General features: G+C 38.0%; 1 protein-coding gene across 8 annotated transcripts in view; it reads left to right on the forward strand.

Moving 5' to 3' along the window:
• Positions 1 to 251: 251 nt before the first annotated feature.
• DAB1 (DAB adaptor protein 1) overlaps positions 252 to 19,422 on the forward strand; it is a 787,489-nt gene continuing 768,318 nt past the window's right edge. For 4 of the 8 annotated variants that reach the window (XM_060773584.2, XM_060773582.2, XM_060773592.2 and 1 more), the window contains exon 1: positions 254 to 854. The gene's annotated coding sequence lies outside the window, so the exon portion shown is untranslated. Of the gene's footprint in view, positions 855 to 19,422 lie in introns of all 8 variants that reach the window. The other 4 variants (XM_067467867.1, XM_060773591.2, XM_060773589.2 and 1 more) reach the window with 3 other exon arrangements.

The following is a 19,422-nucleotide window of genomic DNA, read 5'->3' on the forward strand; positions in this document are numbered from 1 at the left end:
ATGGGACAGATTTATTGTGGGAAGGTGACAACCAACCTACTTCAAGACTAGCTTGTCACCTTTGTGTAAAAAAAAAATCCCTATTTCTGGGGACTTTTAGAGGCATCTCCCTTTGGTATTCTTGCAAAGGGGGAGGGGATTATCAAAGACACCAAATTATTTAAAAGCAGCTCTATCAGACACCCTGCCCCTTTAAGCCATTCTACTGATATTTCTGTCAATGACATTTCTCTTTCTTGTTGAGGATTTCTTTTCTTTTTGAAGAGAGAGAGAGAGACCTAATGAATAGGGAGAATCTAACCTCCAGGTGATAACATGCTTGTTTTGCTGCTCCTGCTGAGACACAAATAGCCTGCTGATGAGATGGAGACCGCAGGGATGATTAAGAATGTTCAGATGCAGAAATGTAGCTGCCTGGCAAAAGCTCAGGGCCAGCAGGCAAGGAAATGCTGTATTCTGCTCTTCTATTACAAAGAATGTGGTAGTGATGTATAAGGTATGAACGATGTGGCCTGCAGAGTACCAGAAGCGCTGCCTTTGCTGCTGCTGCTTCGGCTGTTTCTGCTGCTGTTGCTTCTGCTGCTGAGAAGGAGATGCTCTTACTGAACTGAAACTGCTGAGGATTTTCTCACTAGGAGGATACCCATTTCCCAGTGCTTCTCTCTGAGGATGTACTGAATCTGCTGCTGACAGAGTGACTGGTGCAGATACACATGTATGCATGCAGGGGTTACCCCCAGAAGAAAATTAAGAACTGTTCATATTGATTTAGCAACAAAAGAAGGGGGGAAACATTTCCCCCCTGCAACAAGAGGATGAGTAGGGGGCTGATGAAGAAACAACCCTGTCTGAAGGTAGGAGAAGATATTTTGTTTCCTGATTGCATTGAAGATCAAGGAAGGGGGTGGAGGAGAAGGAGGGAAGATCCTTCTGGATCTGTTGCAGTTGTTTTAATTACATACCATGTTAATGTTTAGGGTCTTCATTTTAAGACATGGATAAATGTATTTTTCAATTACTGTATTATACTTGTTCTTGGTACGTTTTGTTCTCGCAAGGATTATTATATTTAGCATTTAGGAGAGGATCATGGTTTCTCTATTGCTAGTGATGGGATGGAGGGGAAACATTCCCTTCCAGGAAATGCCTTAAACAGTAAGGATTTGTCATATGCACCACCTAGCATCTCATAATGCACCGGTACCATTGACAGTTCGGTGAGAATTCCTATTAACTTTTCAGTTTCTACAGATGGAAGGATATAGTGGAATTCTCCCAAGCAGTCCTGAATTTGAGTTGAAGTTTTGCCTTTTCACTCCCAGCACTATCAGAAACTGGCTGTTCTTAGGCTTACTGGATTTGACGATAGTAAGTCAAACACCAAGGCAGAGATGCCAGGGAAGGAATTGGAGTCTAGAGGCATGCATTTTCTTCTGCCTTTTTCCACAAGGGCTAAAACACAAGGAAAGGTAGATTTTATTTTGCAAATGTGTAAATGTGAATTCAGTGTATATCTAGCAATATTCTTTTCTCATTCAAGGTTAAATTCATTTAGCTCTTGTATGTGTGAGGCAAAGCAATGTGGCTTAAAATTCTGGTCACCCTTCTAGGAATGATACAGATACATTCAGAGTTCATTTACTTCCTGGTTTTCCTGGGCTCTTCTCTCTTCCATCTCATTTGGTTATGTGTGTGTGTCTGCCAGTAGGTGTTATGGACCAGTTTTAGCATTTGTGCCTAAATAAATATTTTGCTGCCCTTCACACTGCTTCTCAATGTCTTTTCAAATGTCAGAGAATTAATCAATTAGACTAGTGACCAATTAAGCATAAGGTTGTAAGAAAATAATAAAGTATGCTATGCAGAGGTTTGACTGGTGATGTATACATCCAGATATTGAAGCACTCCTTTAGTATAGATTGTATTCTGCAGATCTAACAAATATCAAAGTGCAGTAACTATAGGTGCACATGAAGGGTTACTCATCTATCATGGTTACTGTAAAACACATTTTGCCAGTACTTTTTAAAAAAAGTAAAGGAGGGTGAAAACCAAAAAAAAATCTCTATGAAACCCATTTTCTTGTCTGTAATAAAATACCTTGTTCTTCTAAATATTCCATCCTATTTGGTTTGTGCAGTTGCTTGGTATGCATGTGTAATATTTAAAATATTGCAGCACCATGGGAAAGACTACATATTAAAGTCTGCTCAAAACAGTCATTTTAAAATAACGATCTTGTTAAATAAAGACAATATTCACTGAGGATGTAGAATGATGTGGCTCCTAAGTTGTGCTACAGAGCAAAATTTCTCTTTATTACTACAGAGATTCTGGCACTGCAGTATTGCAATACAGCCATATTAAAAGCTTCTCAGAGCAAACAGCCCTCTGATGCTTCATCTTCAATAGACTTGGTTAATTCTCTGGAAAATAATAACATTGGATTTAAACAATCTAGCCTAAATTGTGTTTTGTTTGCATTTTAATCTTTTTGCAGATATTTATGCTGGGCTGAATGTGGTTCTTGTAGAGTGCAAAGAATACATTCATTCCAGAATGTAATTTTGGCAACAGGTCATCCTGCTTTTTTAAAAAAGAAAGAAAATAAATGATTGCATCACTATGAAGTCCTTGACTGTGTGGTTGTCTGAGTGAAGATGCAGTTTTTGTATCCCTTTGCTAAGAACAGTGGGTACATGCTAAACATTACTCTTAGCTGAACTGTTTGCTACAATTTACTTCAATGATGTAAAAAGGGCTAAATAACAATAAATACAAAAGAGAAGTCAAGATGATAGGAAGGTGATATTCCAAAGGGATTACTGAGCCGGCAATTTCTCTGATATTAGGGCTTGTTCTAAAATATCCTCTTATTTCTAAATTGTATATGATTGCATTGAAACATCAAATTCTATTCAGTCAGTGAGAAGGATGGTAATACATGTGACAGTTGTTTGACACCAAATCCTGGTTTCATCCTTGGGAGGCAAAGGAAGAGAGTCCAGATGTAAAGCTTCTTCCTTGTCCATGTCAGCCCTTTAACCCCTTGATAATTTGGTTCTTAAAACTAGTCTATAGTGCCAGACCTTTCGACCATTGACACAAGTATACTCCCATTGATAGTTTTAGCTAACACTGAAAATGTGTCTTGTTGATAGTTTTCAAACTTTGAAGAAATATTATTTATGTGTTTCAAATACATTTTTAAAAACACATTGAACAGTTGGGGATATTGCAGACAAACTCTGATCTCCGAGAAAAAAGAAAAAATCTGCTACATATTTGAAGTCGAGATTTTTGACACAATGGGCACATCTTTGTATGGCAGATAACGAGATAGGGTTCCTAGGAAAGTAGGAGTCAATTTCATTGTAGCTTCCATGTGCATGTTGTAATTGCTGTTTAGCATGAGCAGTAGGAACTCAGCTTTCCTTAAAAAAAAAAAAACCCAAAAGGACAGGTCCTCCTGAATCCAAAACTCCTCTTCAAATTTCACAGGTCTGGCAAAGTAGCTACCTCTGAAATTGAAACAAGGTGTAAAATTCTATGGTGTAGATAAAATCACATAATTTACACAGGGAATGGTATCAGAACATTGAGAACCAGATCACTAGGGTAACATCTTAATTAGGTATCACATTTGTATGCTTCAAAGTGAGCTGGACATTGATAAGGAAACAGGGAAAATTCATGTGATTAATATGTCTCTCCATTGAATTAATTATCAGAGGCCCTCCAGATGTTTGGGACTCCAACTACTAGAAGCCCTAGCCAGCTTGTCCAATGGTCAGGAATTCTGGAAGCTGAAGTTCAAAACATCTGGAGCTACAAGTTTGACACCACTGGAAGCTTTTGTCCTTCTACCTGGAACAGCAGAAAACCAATTATCTTCAACCTTTTGGATAGCTTTCAGTGAGCTAAATATAGCTGTCACATTGCCTTCTATTTGTCTCTTCTCTTAAACGTGTCCATTCAAGCTTTCCTCATAGGGTGTAAGCCTTATTCAGAAATTATATGCCATAAGAGTAGTTTTGGTATTATCCTGTTGCTCATTACTTTTCTCACATGGAGCAAAGCTCATGTGAAAGGCCCCTCTACAAATAGGAATGTCTCCTATTCTGATTCACTGGTTTCCATGTGGGGAAGGCAATGAGAGGGGCTCTCTTGTTAAAGAGGAGAAATGAATAGCATCTGAACAATGCTGGTTTACCATTCACACACCATCTCTGCCATTCTTTTCTGGATACATACTAGTTTTGACACAAGTGAGGTCTGTCCAGAGTGATGTGATGGTGGGGAATATCATTATATTTTGTTATCTGGACATTATAGTTCTTTCATTAGAGTCTAAAATGACCATGGCTTGTTAAGTTGCCACACTACACTGCTGATTCATGTTTAGAATCAAAGAAGAAATGTTAAGGTGATCAAGAAAGGGAAAATCATGTAATTTTAAAATTAAAATTTTGTTTCCTGGATAAATTCATGAAATGATATGCACTTATCTGAAAGTGACATAAACTTATCTAAAAGTCAAACTTCTATATTTGATATTTCAGAAACAACTCTACATGTTTCCAGCCTGTTATTAGGTAATGAGCTTTAGATGTTAATCTCCTGTGAACTGCCAAAGTTCAGTGCCAGCATACCATAATATGCATACAGATGGCAAACATTTAATGTCTAGCAGCCACTCCAATTTCTAGTGAGGGAGATTTCTGAAAGAGAGTTGGGGCAAACTGGTTGTTGCCAGTCAAAGGAATTACTACAATTCTTTGGGTAGGGCAGCCGTATACTCTCTATAATTAATCAATTACTTAATAAATTGATGGACTGAGTCCTTGTCTTTCTCCCAGCCAGGATCCCAAAGAAACTTGTAATAATTTAAAACAAAAATTGAACATAAATGTCACTTTACAAAAGTTAAAAAAGTTAAACCACAATTATGTTAAGATAGCACAGGATTGAAAACCATTTAAAACCTTTAATATAAAGCAACTATCAACTTTATCACCCCCTCTGTTTACAGGAATAAGGTGTCATTGACTCATACCTATACAACAATCCCATATTTCATTACATAACAGTCACATGTTTGGGGCTCATAGGTCAGTGAAGTGGTGCCTAGGTGCCTGCCTACGCTTCTTTCAGGCATGGCTCTTGATGGGGCTGAGCTCAAAAGCAATATGCCCAAAAGTAGAGTGGCCATGCAGGTGTGCGGGCACTGCTTCATTTACCTTTCAGATATGGGGCTTCAAGTAGCTAAACAAAGTCCTATGACTGAAAGGAGGAGGGTGAGTGTATATGTGAGTGAATGAAGATCTATGCCAGAAAGGGGGCATGGTGGGTGGGCGGGCAAGCGAGTGAATTAATGATGTAACTAATAAGGAAGAAAAGCAAAAACACAAATTTTGTGACCACCCCCAATGTGGATACATAGTAATGTAGTGGTGGCTATTGTGTGATGAAATACAGTAAATGCATACTACCAAACCCATAAAAGTTTGACACAACTGCCATGATTTCATCCTCCATATCTGTTAGAAAGCTCTAATATTTAAAAAAACTGACAAGAAATTTCTATTTAATTCAACAAACTTCAAATTCCAAGAAGTCCCAACTCAAAGTAGTATCAAACAGTTACAATTTTGCAGTGTGACTTCACATCATACTAGCACGCAGAATTTATTAGTGGATCAAAATCAAGAGAGGTACAAACTTGCCAAAAATAAATGGATAATTGAATCTGACATTACATGCTTCACATATTCACTAAAGTCCTGTTATCTGTGTATGCATGACAACTCTGTCTTAGTCTCTTGACCTTTCTGCATTATAGCTAAGTGTGCATACACAAGTGAATGAATTATCATAGAATTATACTTTGTTTTATGATTAGGGATGCTATCTTTTGTCAGAGAGCTCTTATGTGTGTACAACTTCTGTTGCACTTTTACCAACCATATGGAGGTTACAATCATAAACACAATAAGAATATCAATGTGATCCCTATGCATTCATCTAAATTCAGTCACTAAATTAAGAGTCCAGATCTTTGTCACATTTCCCCCCAAATATAACTGTGCTTATTACAGAAAATTGATTAATTGTATAGAATCCTGACTTCCTGACTTGCCTTGCAGACAATTTTATTGTTCAGAAGGTAGAAGAGGCAACAAAGGGATCAGCTATTTTGGATCTGATCCTAACCAACACTGAGGATCTGGTCAATAGAGTAGAAGTAGTACGATCCTTAGGTGGGAGTGGCCATGTGCTCCTAGAGTTTGTAATGCCAAAAAAAGGGTGAAACTAAGAGAAGTCAAACATGAATTCTAGACTTTAGGAGAGCCGACTTCAGGAAATTTAAGGAAATACTGAGCATAATTCCATGGACAGCAATAATAAAAGAGAAGGGAGTTAACGATGAATGGGAGTTTCTTAAAAGTGAGATGCTGAAGGCACAATTGCAAACAGTAAGATCTACCAACTGAAAGGTTGCCAGTTTGAAGCCTGGGTTGGTGTGAGCACCCGACTGTCAGCCCTGCTCATTGTTTACCCAAACAGTTCAAAAACAGTTTAGAGCTATAAGTAGAGAAATTAGGTACTGCTAAAAAGCGGGGAAGGTGTTTTATGACACCATAAAAAGAAAAAGACCAGAAATGCCAAAACCAAAAGGAAGGAGGAATTCCTGATAGCTCTTCATCATAGAGGATGGAGCAACAGCACCCTGCTGTGGCTGGATTTGAGCACAACTTCAAAGCCGCTGAAAAGCCTTCTTTCTGTCTGTTATTTCCTTGTCTGTCCAAATGACATTGAATGTTTGCCATGTATGTGTACTGTGATCCACCCTGAATTCCCTTGGGGAGGTAGGGTGGAATATAAATAAAGTGATGATGATGATGATTGTTATTATTTTACCTTTCTCACACCTGGAGGAAATCAATACAGTTTACAACATACTAGTGGCAAAAATTCAATGCCAACATACAATACACAAAGAAATCATAATAACTAATTATTACATACAACTATGAACTTAAAATCAGTTAAAACCTTTAAACATAAGGCATACATGAAATGTAAGCATTCAGACAAAGCATAGTAAAACAACCAGAATGGATGTTCAAAGAACTTTTAACTGAGCTAAGATTTAAAAGAGACATACACAAGAAATGGAAAAGAGGGGAAATCACCAAAGAGGAATTCAAACAAATAACTAAGATATGTAGGGAAAAGGTTCATAAGGCTAAGGCACAAAATGAACTGAGGTACATCTGTTAAAAATATCATGAGTAGCCCAATGTCAAGTTTGGGAATTTGAACCTGGATCTTCCAGATACATCTCCATAGTAATCTAAATTTCTACAGTTCTTAATTCTCACTGAAAAAATGAATTGTTGTTGTTCATTCGTTCAGTCGTTTCCAACTTTTCGTGACCTCATGGACCAGTCCACGCCAGAACTCCCTATCAGCTGTCACCACCCCCAGATCCTTCAAGGTCAATCCAGTCACTTCGAGGATACCATTCATCCATCTTGCCCTTGGTTGGCCCCCCTTCCTTTTTCCTTCCATTTTCCCCAGCATCATTGTCTTCTCTAAGCTTTCCTTTCTTCTCATGATGTGGCCAAAATACTTCATCTTGGCCTCTACTATCCTTCCCTCCAATGAGCAGTAAGGCTTTATTTCTTGAAGTATGGACTGGTTGGATCTTCTCGCTGTCCAAGGCACTCTCAGAACTTTCCTCCAGCACCACAGTTCAAAAGCATCTATCTTCCTTTGCTCAGCCTTCCCAATGGTCCAGCTCTCACATCCGTAGGTGACTAGGGGAATACCATTGCTTTAACTATGCAGATCTTTGTTGTCAGTGTGATGCCTCTGTTCTTCAATATTTTATCAAGATTGGTCATTGCTCTCCTCCCAAGAAGTAAGCGTCCTGATTTCCTGGTTGCAGTCTGCATCTGCAGTAATCTTGGGTTTTTTTATGTTTAACTGCATCCCAGTTTTTGCGCTTTCTTTTTTCACTTTGATTAGAAGGCTCGTCAGCTCCTCCTCACTTTCAAAAATGAATAGCTTTACAATTTCCATACTTTGAAAAGTCCTTGAAATTTCCTTCCCAATATGAGTAAGTCCACAATTCATAGATGAGGACTTATTTTGAAAAACAAAAACAGCTAACATGTATTTTTTTCCTATAGAAAACATTTTGTGTGCAGAAAATATTATTTTCTTCACAGGTTTATTTTGGCGCAAAGCAAAAATATTATTTTTCTGCCGTGAAAGTGACATTTTAGGCAAAAAAAAAAAACCCACCCACTTGCATTTTCCGCAGAATAACTCCTGAATTGCAAAGATTCTTTTATTCAGCATTGCACTTCTCAATATTTTTCTGTACTCATTTTTGTGCATCATTTCAATATCTTTCAAATACTCTTTCTATCCTTTCTGGTTATATGTTCTATTCATTGCACTGTGTGGTTCTTTTTTTGTGTCATAGTTCTGATTAGACAGGTTTTGAGCCTTTTTAAAAAATCTAAAAAAACTTCCTAAGCTGCTTAAGATACAAGTACTTCTTTGATTCCTTCTGAAGTAAGTATATAAGTACCCATTATAAGATAAAGGCTATGGAAACCGAAGCTTTGAGGAATGTTTATCATAATGCATTTAACCACACGGTGGAATGCTGAGAACAAATTCCTATCATGACGGCCATGAAGGAAATTGAAATTAAATTAATTTGATTGTTGCCCAAAGGAATGGTGAAGGAAATAATGTCATTATCCCAGTTGTGCTTTGGCTGGCTTGTTTAATATTTTTAGTTAGGTTTAAAAAATCCTGGAGGGGACGTTGCTAGAAGATTTTTGTGGAGGAATTAATGGTCAGGACTGGGTTTATCTTCTTCTTCTTTTTTAAAAAACTGAGATTGAATTAAGGTTGGAATGAATGCTTTGCTTTCCTTCAGAGTAGATTACTTTGATCAGTGTGCATTTCACCCTGAGGTTCTACAGCTCTCTTGACACATACATGGCAGGCGTTTCTCTGTGTTCAGGGGTTTCCTTATCTTGGCCTACTTATCTAAAGGGAAACCCAAGCAGTAATCATATTGCTTTACATAATTTATGCTTTCTTTTTTTCCTTAATGGTTATACAGAAGCCTCTTTCTTCCTTGTAGTGATGGTTCTTGAACATTTACTAAGCACAGAGGTATACACTGTGCTCCAGTGATGAGGGGGAATGCACTCAAATCTATAAACACTATGTATTGTTGAATTGTGTATGATACAGCAAAAGCTGTAGTTTAAATCTGGTTTGCTTTAAGTTACAGAGACTTTATGTTATAGCTAAGGGGACTGTGAGACTGAATATTTTCATAACAGAGATTTATGAAATCTCTACGCAATCAGGTTTGTAGTGCAAAGTCAAGTCTACCCCATCCAACATAGTTGTCTGTATTACAAATACAATCAGCCCTCCATATCCAGATTCAATAACCCCGTTTGAAAAATATTTTTATAAAATCCAAAAAGTAAGCCTTGATTTTGCCATACTATATAAGGGATGCTATTTCAGCATGCCATTGTATATAATGGGACTTGATCATCCAAAAATTTTGATATCAATGGGGGATCCTGGAACCAAACCCCAATAGTTACCAAAGGCCCATTATACTATCTCCAAATTTGTTACATAGAAAAAAATCAAACATTAACCTACACGAGGAATAGATAGGTGGATCTTGAAGGACATATGGACTGTCAAAATGTAAATAACAACAGCAACAATATCCTTAAAATCATCTTCACATCGTGTTTAAAAATGGCTAATTGTGAATACTAAACAGGGCAGGGTAGTATTTGGATAGTGAAGTCTTCCAGGATGGGGAATTTACTTTGAAAATAGAAAAAAGGTGCTTCAAGTGCCTATCTGCCATATAATGCTGTTCGCTGAAATTAAACTGTATTATGAAAATGCATTATATGACAGGGTAGGTGGGGCCTCAAAGACACAGAGATAATTTAAATCTCACATGTTTGGCAGAGCAGAGATACTTCTAATCTTGCTCAATGTAACTGATATTCTCTTCCAGAGTAACCCTCTAGTATGCCAGTCTCAACTAAAGAGTCCTGAAATGTGAAATGGTGCATCTACACTGTTGATTGTGCACCAGTAGGACACTTGCTTAACTGCCATGGTTCAAAGCCATGGAACCCTGTGACTTGTAGTTTGGTTGAGGAACCAGCATTCTTTAATGGGGAAGTCAAGAGACTTTGTAAAACCCATGTAAAACCCATGGTTCCATAGCATTGAGTCATGGTGATTAAAGTGGTCTCCAACTGCATTGATTCTTCAGCTTAGTTGTATTTCTAGTATAAGAGTGTTATGGAGAGTTGTGCAGCATTCAGTTGGTAAGAGTGACTGAAATCCTGTTGGTGTCATACAAATGTATACATGCAGTTTTGCTTGCTGTGGATGCATTCTGTTCATGTTTGCATTAGTGTTTTCGTTGTTGCTTCCCCCCCCCCCTTCTCTTCTTCTTCTCCGGACCAAAGGCAGCTTACAGAATTGAACAGATATAACTAAAAGTAAACACCATACACCAGTACACAAATACGTAATTATTGGATACAAGTATATAGTAAAAATAGTTAAACCATCAATAGAATCGGAAGGTTAAATTCCATTATAGACAAAATTTTGAATCAAATGGATTATCTACATGTTGATTCACCATTCAGTAATTGATTCCATGGGTCTCCTCTAACAATACCAATAGAATTGTAACCACACAGGGCCCTTCTACATTGCCATATAATCTAGAATATCAAGGCAGACAATCCACATTATCTGCTTTGAACTGGATTATCTGATTCTACCCTGCCAGATTATCCAGTTCAAAGCAGACAATCTGGATTTTATACAGCTGAGAAGAAGGGGCCTCACTTGCATGATCTTACATAGTTCTTTATTTTCACCAGTCCCTTGAATGTACCACTTTATTTTTTTATTAACTGCAGAAACAGCCACTTTGGATTCTCCATTGCACAATGGGACAATAAGCAGAACTATCAGCCAATATGCAGTTACTTGTGCAATGTTGGCATGCAGCAGAATGGCGGTGTAGTGAAACCACTATGTAACTGTGAATTTAGAGTTACACCAAGCAAGCACAATGCAAGATTTTGGACACTATGCCTCTGAATATTAATGCAAAAATAGTGAGAAAAGGCTATGGTACTCATCTCCAGCTTGTGAGCTTCCCAGAGGCATCTGTTTGCTGGTTCAGATAATCCTTTGATCTAACCCAGAGGGGTTCTTCTTGTGTTCTTAAGGCAAAACTTTCATTTATAACACCAAGCTGCCATGATACACATAAGTGTGTGTGTGTGTGTGTGTGTGTGTGTGTGGGTATGTGTATGTGTGTACATACACACATACACATGGAGAGATAGAGAGATCATTGTTATTAAGGGTTTGAAAGAGATTCTAAACCAAATTTTTGAGCTCCATAGTCAAATAGTTCAGTTATATAATTTCAAGTGCATAATAACTACAGCCAAAGGTTAATTGTGACATTTTGATGATCTTTGATATGTTTGTCCATTTACTGGCTCATCTGTGTGTACAACAGGGGTAGACAAGGAAAGGTTACTGGGAGATGAGGATGTATTTGAGAATGAAAGTTTGTCTACACATCATTTTACATGACACAAATTCTCCCCTGCTGCTTGTGTGATGACCAGTGTTAATGTTTCACAGTCTTGAAAGAATTGTTTGAGGTTAGTAAATAGGTGTGCTTGCTGTGTGCTATTTGTTTGTCTGTATATGTGATCTTGTATTCTTATTATATAGTTGTAGACTAGCACAAACAATTTCAAATGCAACTTAAAAAACCAATCACTAGGGTAGGCTGAAGAAAATATTATTGTCTAATTCACACAAAAGCCATTACAGCAAGATACACTACTAAATCTGATAATGATCCTTAAAGTTTAGAATGCAGACAAAAGCTAATGCCCTAATCCCAACCACTTTTACTTGGAATTTTTTTATCGATTTCAGTACAACCAAGTATTTCTGATTAAGATAACAGGATTGCATCCCAAGAGGGAAATTGTTTGTGTATAATTCCTTTTTCATCATTTAAGAGTCATCTGTTAGTATGTTGCAGTAGGTGGTGATATAATAATATAATAATGTCAACTTTACTTGTACCCCGCCACCATCTCCCCAGAGGGGACTCGGGGCGGCCAATATGAAGCCAAGACCAAAAATATAATACAGCAAAATAAAATACAAAGCAACAAAAAGTACATCACCATAAAATACATAAAGTAACAGAATAAAATAAGCAGTGCAAAACAACATAGTGAAAAATAGAACACAATATATTTACTATCAACTTGATTTGCATGAGCTAGATGAATTAAAATGTAGATGAATCATCAAACCATGGGCACATCCCTGTGGAAAACTCTCATGTACAAGTTTTATTGCAATTGATGAGAAATGTAATTATCTTGAAATGGTTAAAGGGTTTGAAAATAATATTTCATGTGGGAAGGTTCTTCCTTTAATTCATCTTAGGCAAGGCCTTCTCAGGTGGGCAAAATTCCTATCAGGTTTATATATCAATTTGTTTGAGCTGAAATCATGCTTTGTCTGGTTGTTCATGACATATCAATGTAGTCAATGGGCTATATCCAGATTTGTGCTGTAAAGTTGCTGAAACCAACAGGACTTAAATTAATGAAGGTGGACAAATCTTATATCAGTTTATACTTAGCTCAGTAGTTAACTAAGGACTTTATCATGTCAGTCTATTGTCTCATCACCATCATCTTATTTAAGCAAATGGACATATACACTTTTTGAAATGATAACTTTCACACCTTACTGCAATTGTGCACTGTTGGCACTTGGTTGATGTGCATTTTTGTGATCAGACTTTTTACCCATGTTTGCCCTACCCAGTACATGCACGTTGTGTTTTTAAATTCCCTTCCCACATTTTTCTGCAACTATGTGGTCATGCAGTTTTGGCTAGCCCATGAGGCTACCTTTATTTTGCAATACTGGCCCTGCCATTGAAGGATATTATCACACAAAGAAGAATGACAGAAGAACAGAGATATTGGATTTGTTGACAAATTTTCCCATCAATGAAAAGAAGTAATACAATCATAATTCAAATGCAGTGTGACTACGGGACAGCCATGATGTTGTGCAGTAAACTCTATTTCAAAAGTGCTGTTATTCTACCACAATTGCACTTTATCAGCCTTGTGTGATAAAGTCTTCAATAACTTCTCCTGGTCTGAATTCCTCCCTCCCCTCAAAATCCTGACAGAGTTGTCACTCTGACCATAGGGAGAATGGACCTTAATCTTGGGAGTTGTAGTTTTACATGGCAGAATGCTAGTTCCTCACCAAACTACAACTCCTATGATTCCAAAAGCATTCCAGAGCCATGGCAGTTAAATTAAAAACTGCATTAATTCTGTAAATGCATCCTAAGTTGCCTTTGTGAATGGTGAATTGGGTTAGGTAACTGTTTCATATTAACAAATACTTGTTAATTAAAATTTTGACGGTACTGATACCATCCTAACTCCTGCCAATCTATTTTAGCATGTGTCATCTGCAAGGGGAGAAGGATGTCAAGTCTGATGGTGATAAGAGCATAGTTGAATGATGTTTCCATCAGATTTGGGGGTTGGATTTATCCAGAAGTTACTTAGTTAAGTACTGAGTTAAGTATAATCTGATACAGGATTCCCATTGATTGCAATGGCTAGGCTCTAAATATGATAAATTCATAATAGCTATAAGTAATTGTGTACACAAAAAAGCTACTGGCTTTGTTATGGGTAATACTCTAAAAATATTGGACAAATTAAAGCGGCAAGTATCTAGACAAAACGAAGTGGCAAGTATCTAGAGGTAAGGGTCAATCAGTAGCTATGACTAATTTAATATATGAGATACAATTAAAAAGTGTTTGTGAATGAGGTAGATTGACAGTTTGTGCTACCCAAAATTTGAAGGATTATGCCATGTTATAATTATTGCTAAGTTCAAAGAAAGTGATCTGAGTTGAGTTCATGTGTCATGTCCCATTGTATTTATGTTCCCATATACTTGTCAAATTAGCTTGTAGTGTGAATGTCATCTTACAAGAAAAGAGTAAATGTAGATTATGCTTCAGTTGGAAGCAATAAAACAAGAATTTAGTACTAATGCATTTATACATGGGAGTATCTTTAATTTTACATCAATGACACACATACACTGTTAGAATCACAGACAGCTTAAAGGGCCAGACTCAAAAGTGGCTTCAAAACAGAGTTTATTAAAACAAAAGAAAAGGATGCAGAGGTACTTAAATGCAGTGCCACTGGTCAAAACTCAAGAAACAAACCAGACCTGGTCCAAAAGGTTAACAGAAATATAATCCAGATTGATTGGATGCAAAAGGAACGAATCAAACAAAGCTCTCTGAGGCAAAACCAAAAGGCACAGTACACAAATGCTTAACAAAAAGGAGGGACCACAGGAAGAGAAGCGTAGTCAGCCAAAGTCCCGGCTTGAAGTGGGAAAAATCTGAAACAGCACTGCTCCAGTGTCCACAGAAACAGCATCTTTAGCCAAACCAATCCAGGTCCAGGAAGGGAGAAGTCCACATTCACGAGAAGCCAATCCAGGTCAATAACACGCAAACAATCAGGAGTTCCAAACTGCAGATCCTATACCAACGCCAAACTCGAAACAGGCAGCAGCAAGTCTACAAGAATCTTTTTCAATACACAGCACCCAACACATGAACGTTCATCCTTGCCTTCTGCAAGGACCGATCAACCCTGAACCCACTTTTATTTACAAATCATTATCAGAAGATGAACTGACCACTGCCCCATCATTATCCCTCACAGCTGCTCACGGCTCTTCATGTGAATTTCCTTGTCTTTCCCTCCAAGTCCTCCATCTCCTGTCAAGACTTAGGTCCCTCCAAGACTCCGTTGGATCTCCTGATTGCCAGTCTTCAGCCCTGGAGAACCCCATAAAGTTATCACTAGTTGTTGGCTCCTCACAAATAGCTTGCACTTCTCTTATTTTAGTCCAATCCATGGTGTCTCCTTCTTCTCCTTCACATATTGACCCATCATCCCCAGGGAATCCCTCAAACGACTCCTCATCTGTAGGTGCTGTAAATATGTCCCAGATCCTCTTTCTCTGCTACTCATCATCAGAATCCTGCTCCCGAGGAACCCTTTCCCCCCCTCTGGCACCCATACTACTGTTTGTAACTTTACTCACAGGCTCTACTAGAACATACACATATCATATACTGACTTATTACAAGGGTTAAAAAAGAAACAAAGAGCAGAAGGTATAATTGCATTCATGATAAAAGAAGAAATTGCACTTAGATATTTCACTTTAGATCCTAGCATTTTAGGTTGCATCTACACTGTAGAATTAACACAGTTTGACACCATGGTAACTGCAATAGACCAATGCGATCGAATCCTGTTGTTGTAGTTTTACTAGCTCTTTAACCTTCTTTGCCAAAGACTGTTGGTGCTTCACCAAACTACAACTCCCACGATTCCAATAGCTATGGTTATTAAAATGGTGTCAAACTACATTAATTCTTTAAATATTTTCTATGTATAAAACAAAGTTTTCACATATTGAACCATCAAAAGCAAAGGTGTCACCATCTCAACCAACCATATGGGCACTTTCAGTTTTTAGACTATTTCAGATTTCAGAATTCCAGTTAAGGGATGCTCAACCTGTATTGGAAGATGAAAAGCTGGGTTGTTGTAACTGTTTTAAATTAAAAATGATTTAAAGAACAAAGTAGCAAGAAAAGAGCTTTGATCTTTGGAGTAATCCAATGAATGTAGAACATCTGGAGGATGTACTTAGTGCGAAGTCTGGAGCAAGCACGTGTGGTACAAGAAGTTCTTTTGTAGTAGCTCACATTAAACCTTTATATTATTTAGTGCTGTATATTTTTTCTGGAATTGCACTTTGTAGTTTGTATGACTGATGTATCTGGTATTTTATCTTGTATTACACAGAATCAATATACCAGTTTTATGTATTGTTTGTGGGTTGTATTTATTAGGGAAGGATGTGTGTCTGCCAGAGAAGGAAAGAGAGAAACCTGAAGGCAGGTCAACTAGAGAAATTCTTTCAAAATTGGCTCTTTTAATTGATATTTGTTTACATTGCAAAGTAAATATGAAAGTTGGTGTAGCACAATCATTGCCAGTATAATGATTTGTGTCTTCAGTTTGATTCCAATTTATGGAGGCCCTATCTTAGTTTTTTCCTTGGTAAGATTTGTTCAGATAAGGTTTGCCATTGCCTAAATTCAACCAGTGGGTTTCCATGATTGAGCAGTGATTCACAGTCTAGCAAAGTCTCAAACCATTATGTTCTCATGCACAAGAGCAAATGTTTGTAAAAGACTCCCCACTCCACAACTGGATGGAGCATGAGAATATGAAATCATTTTTGTGTGAGAAAAAAAGCATTTGTTCTATCCAGAGAAAACAGCTTTTCACTGTATACATATTTTGAGTATTGAACACTGCTTTCTTCATGCAATGCCTATATTATTTTTTTGGGAGAGTGTTCTTTTGCAAAATGGGGGTGAAGGAAATGGTAGTATGCAAAATACATCTGCCCCAAAAGTTCTCAATTGTGAAAAAAAATCACATAGCAGTTGACCATTCTATTGATATGTTGACTAGGCTTGTGCAATGCAGGTAATCCGCTATCCATTTCGGTATTCCAGATTTCAGTGGGGGTCCCAATCCATTTTTCAGGAGCCTCCTGAATTAGGGAGGAGGGAAATCCATTTTTGATCTGGGAAGCCGAAAGATTCATTTTCTATCAGGCCCATTATGGAGGAGACTTCTCAGGCTCCCCTTCCCATCATTTTAGGCATTGTTTGTCTTTATATCCTTCATTAAGATCTGGATTAAAAGCATCGGAGTTAAGATACCACTCTTTCTGCGATCCTTTCCTTTCTGTCTGTAGAGAAGACCTGGGTGAAATGCTTTATTAAAGCAGTTTCTACTCTAAAGGAGATAGGAGCTGAAGGTGCATGCACTGCACAGCTCTCTACCTGCAGGAGGCAGTTTTCCAAGACATTTTAAGGGGGTTTCCCATTTTCCAGGGAAGGAAGAGGGATTGACCTGGAGGTATCCTACCCCAGGCTTCCTTAAAAAAAGCCCTCTGTGTTTTTGTTTTTTTTTGATTTGGAGGCACTGGAAAGGAGAACTGGCAGCACCTTAGAATGCCTCCCCTCTGGCATTTCAATCTCCTTTCTGTTTTCAAATCACGAGAGAAGGGAGGGCTTAAGAAACCCTGCTTCCTAGGATTCTTCCCCTTCTGAATTTAGAGACAACCTGGGTTTAATGATTCATTAAAGCTGTTTCTGCTCTAGAGGAGACAAGAGCTGTAGGTGTGTGTAGCTCTACCTCTGTAGGAGGCAGTTTTCCAAGGCATTTTAAGGGGGTTGCTCATTTCCTAGGGAAGGAAGATGGATTGACCTGGATATATCCTATCCTGGGCTTCCTTTCAAATCCCTTCTTGCTTGATTTGGAGGCCCTGGAAAAGTCCTTTCTGCTTCCAAGTCAACAGAGAGGGAGAGCACAAAAACCTTGACTTCTGGGATCTTTTTCCTTCTAGAGGCAGCCTCCCTCCCTGCATTCCATGTGTAATAGAAAGAAACTGAAAGCATCTGGTTTTCAACAGCCATTGTTCTGTTGTTGCCGGTAAAACAATGGCTGTGAAGCTCATGCCATTACAGGGCTTTGATCAAGCCAAACAAACTGAAGGAAAACATCCAAAACAAATCAGAGTACAAGCCTAATGTTGATACAGGCCTTGTTAGGAAATCTTGCAAGTATCCTTTACACCTTCAAGTCAATATCAGACCAAGGCATAGGTTCAAGACGCATTCAGGCCACATGCCATATAATCCAATATCTGATCCCAGATTATTTACATACTTAGGCGATCCCTCATTGTCTGAGTATGATGTGTGGAGGTCGGTGCACAGCTGATCAACACACGGTCTTCACAGAGTGAGGGATCCAACCAGTGACGTGGTTAACACAATGACTGTGACTTCTCAGTCTGTTGCAGCCTTCTTCTGCCTTCACAGCTGTTGTAACATGTACCATGTTATCTTCTGCCTGATCTGCCATTGAGCTGTTTTGATTGTGCTTATTCTGGAACCTCCCCTCACCCCCCCCCCCCAAGGAGTGGCTCCAGTGGTTACACCTGCAGGTTCACTGGAATATGTAAGCCCCTCACCACGGCAAGGTACCAATCCATCAAGGAAAGATCCCAGATTATTTGTTTTGAACTGAATTATATGGGTCTGTGCTGCCATATAATCCAGTTACAAGAAGATAATCTGGGATTAGATACTAGATCATATCGCAGTGTAGATGGGGCCTCCATGTTTCCATTATTTTAATGCTGTATATTCCTGTATGGCAAGGGATTGCACTGGATGGTCCTTCTGGTCTCTTTCAGCTCTATGTTTCTATGAATCTATTATTCTTTAACTGTTATGAATATAAAAGTGGAAGGAGATAACTGAGTATGCCTTACTAATCCATATGGTAGAAAGTCAAAGAAATAGTAAATATATACAAGCCAATAATATGTAATTTTCCCCTCCTTCTCATCCCTTTAATGGTAGGAATCTGTTTCTGCCTGTATGTATAAAGGGTTGGCATATTTTCTCCTATTAAGGCTTTCTCTGAAATTTATCTGTCTCATGGTTGCTGAGCTGCTTATCTAACTTTTTGGTGTGCCTTAATTTATTCCCAGATGGCAACAGAATGATTCATTGTTTCACATAGCAATATTATGCAAAGGTAATCCTATAGAAAGCATTATAGCTGATGATGTTAAAGAATGCCCAGAAACACTTGTGAAGAACCAGAGGCCAATCATTCAGCTAGATTTGAAATTTCAGGTCATGCACAAAAACTGGCACTAACAGCTGGATGTTGTAAAAATAATGTAAAACCAACATTACTGGAAGCTTTGCTCAATGGAATACATAAAGCTGAAGGTCATTAGTACTGGCAGTTCCGAAAATGTGTATTTAGCAAAATTATATAAAATAGAGATTGTGATGCTCTATTGCTTATAATGTTCAGGGCTAGGCAAAACACAGAAGAGTTATCATATTTACTCAAATGTAATGCAAATCTTTTTTGGCTTAATTGTTTAGCCAAAATGAAGATATGCATTACATATATATTGGAGATGAGAGCTCAGTATTTCATGCATATGGCTAGGTTTAGTGTCACTCTTGGTGTATGTAGTTTCAAGCTTCAATCAGCACCAATGTTATGATTTTCCTTTTGGATAAGGTGCATC

Source organism: Anolis sagrei, chromosome 4 (assembly GCF_037176765.1).
Source record: "Anolis sagrei isolate rAnoSag1 chromosome 4, rAnoSag1.mat, whole genome shotgun sequence".
Taxonomy (NCBI): Eukaryota; Metazoa; Chordata; class Lepidosauria; order Squamata; family Dactyloidae; genus Anolis; species Anolis sagrei.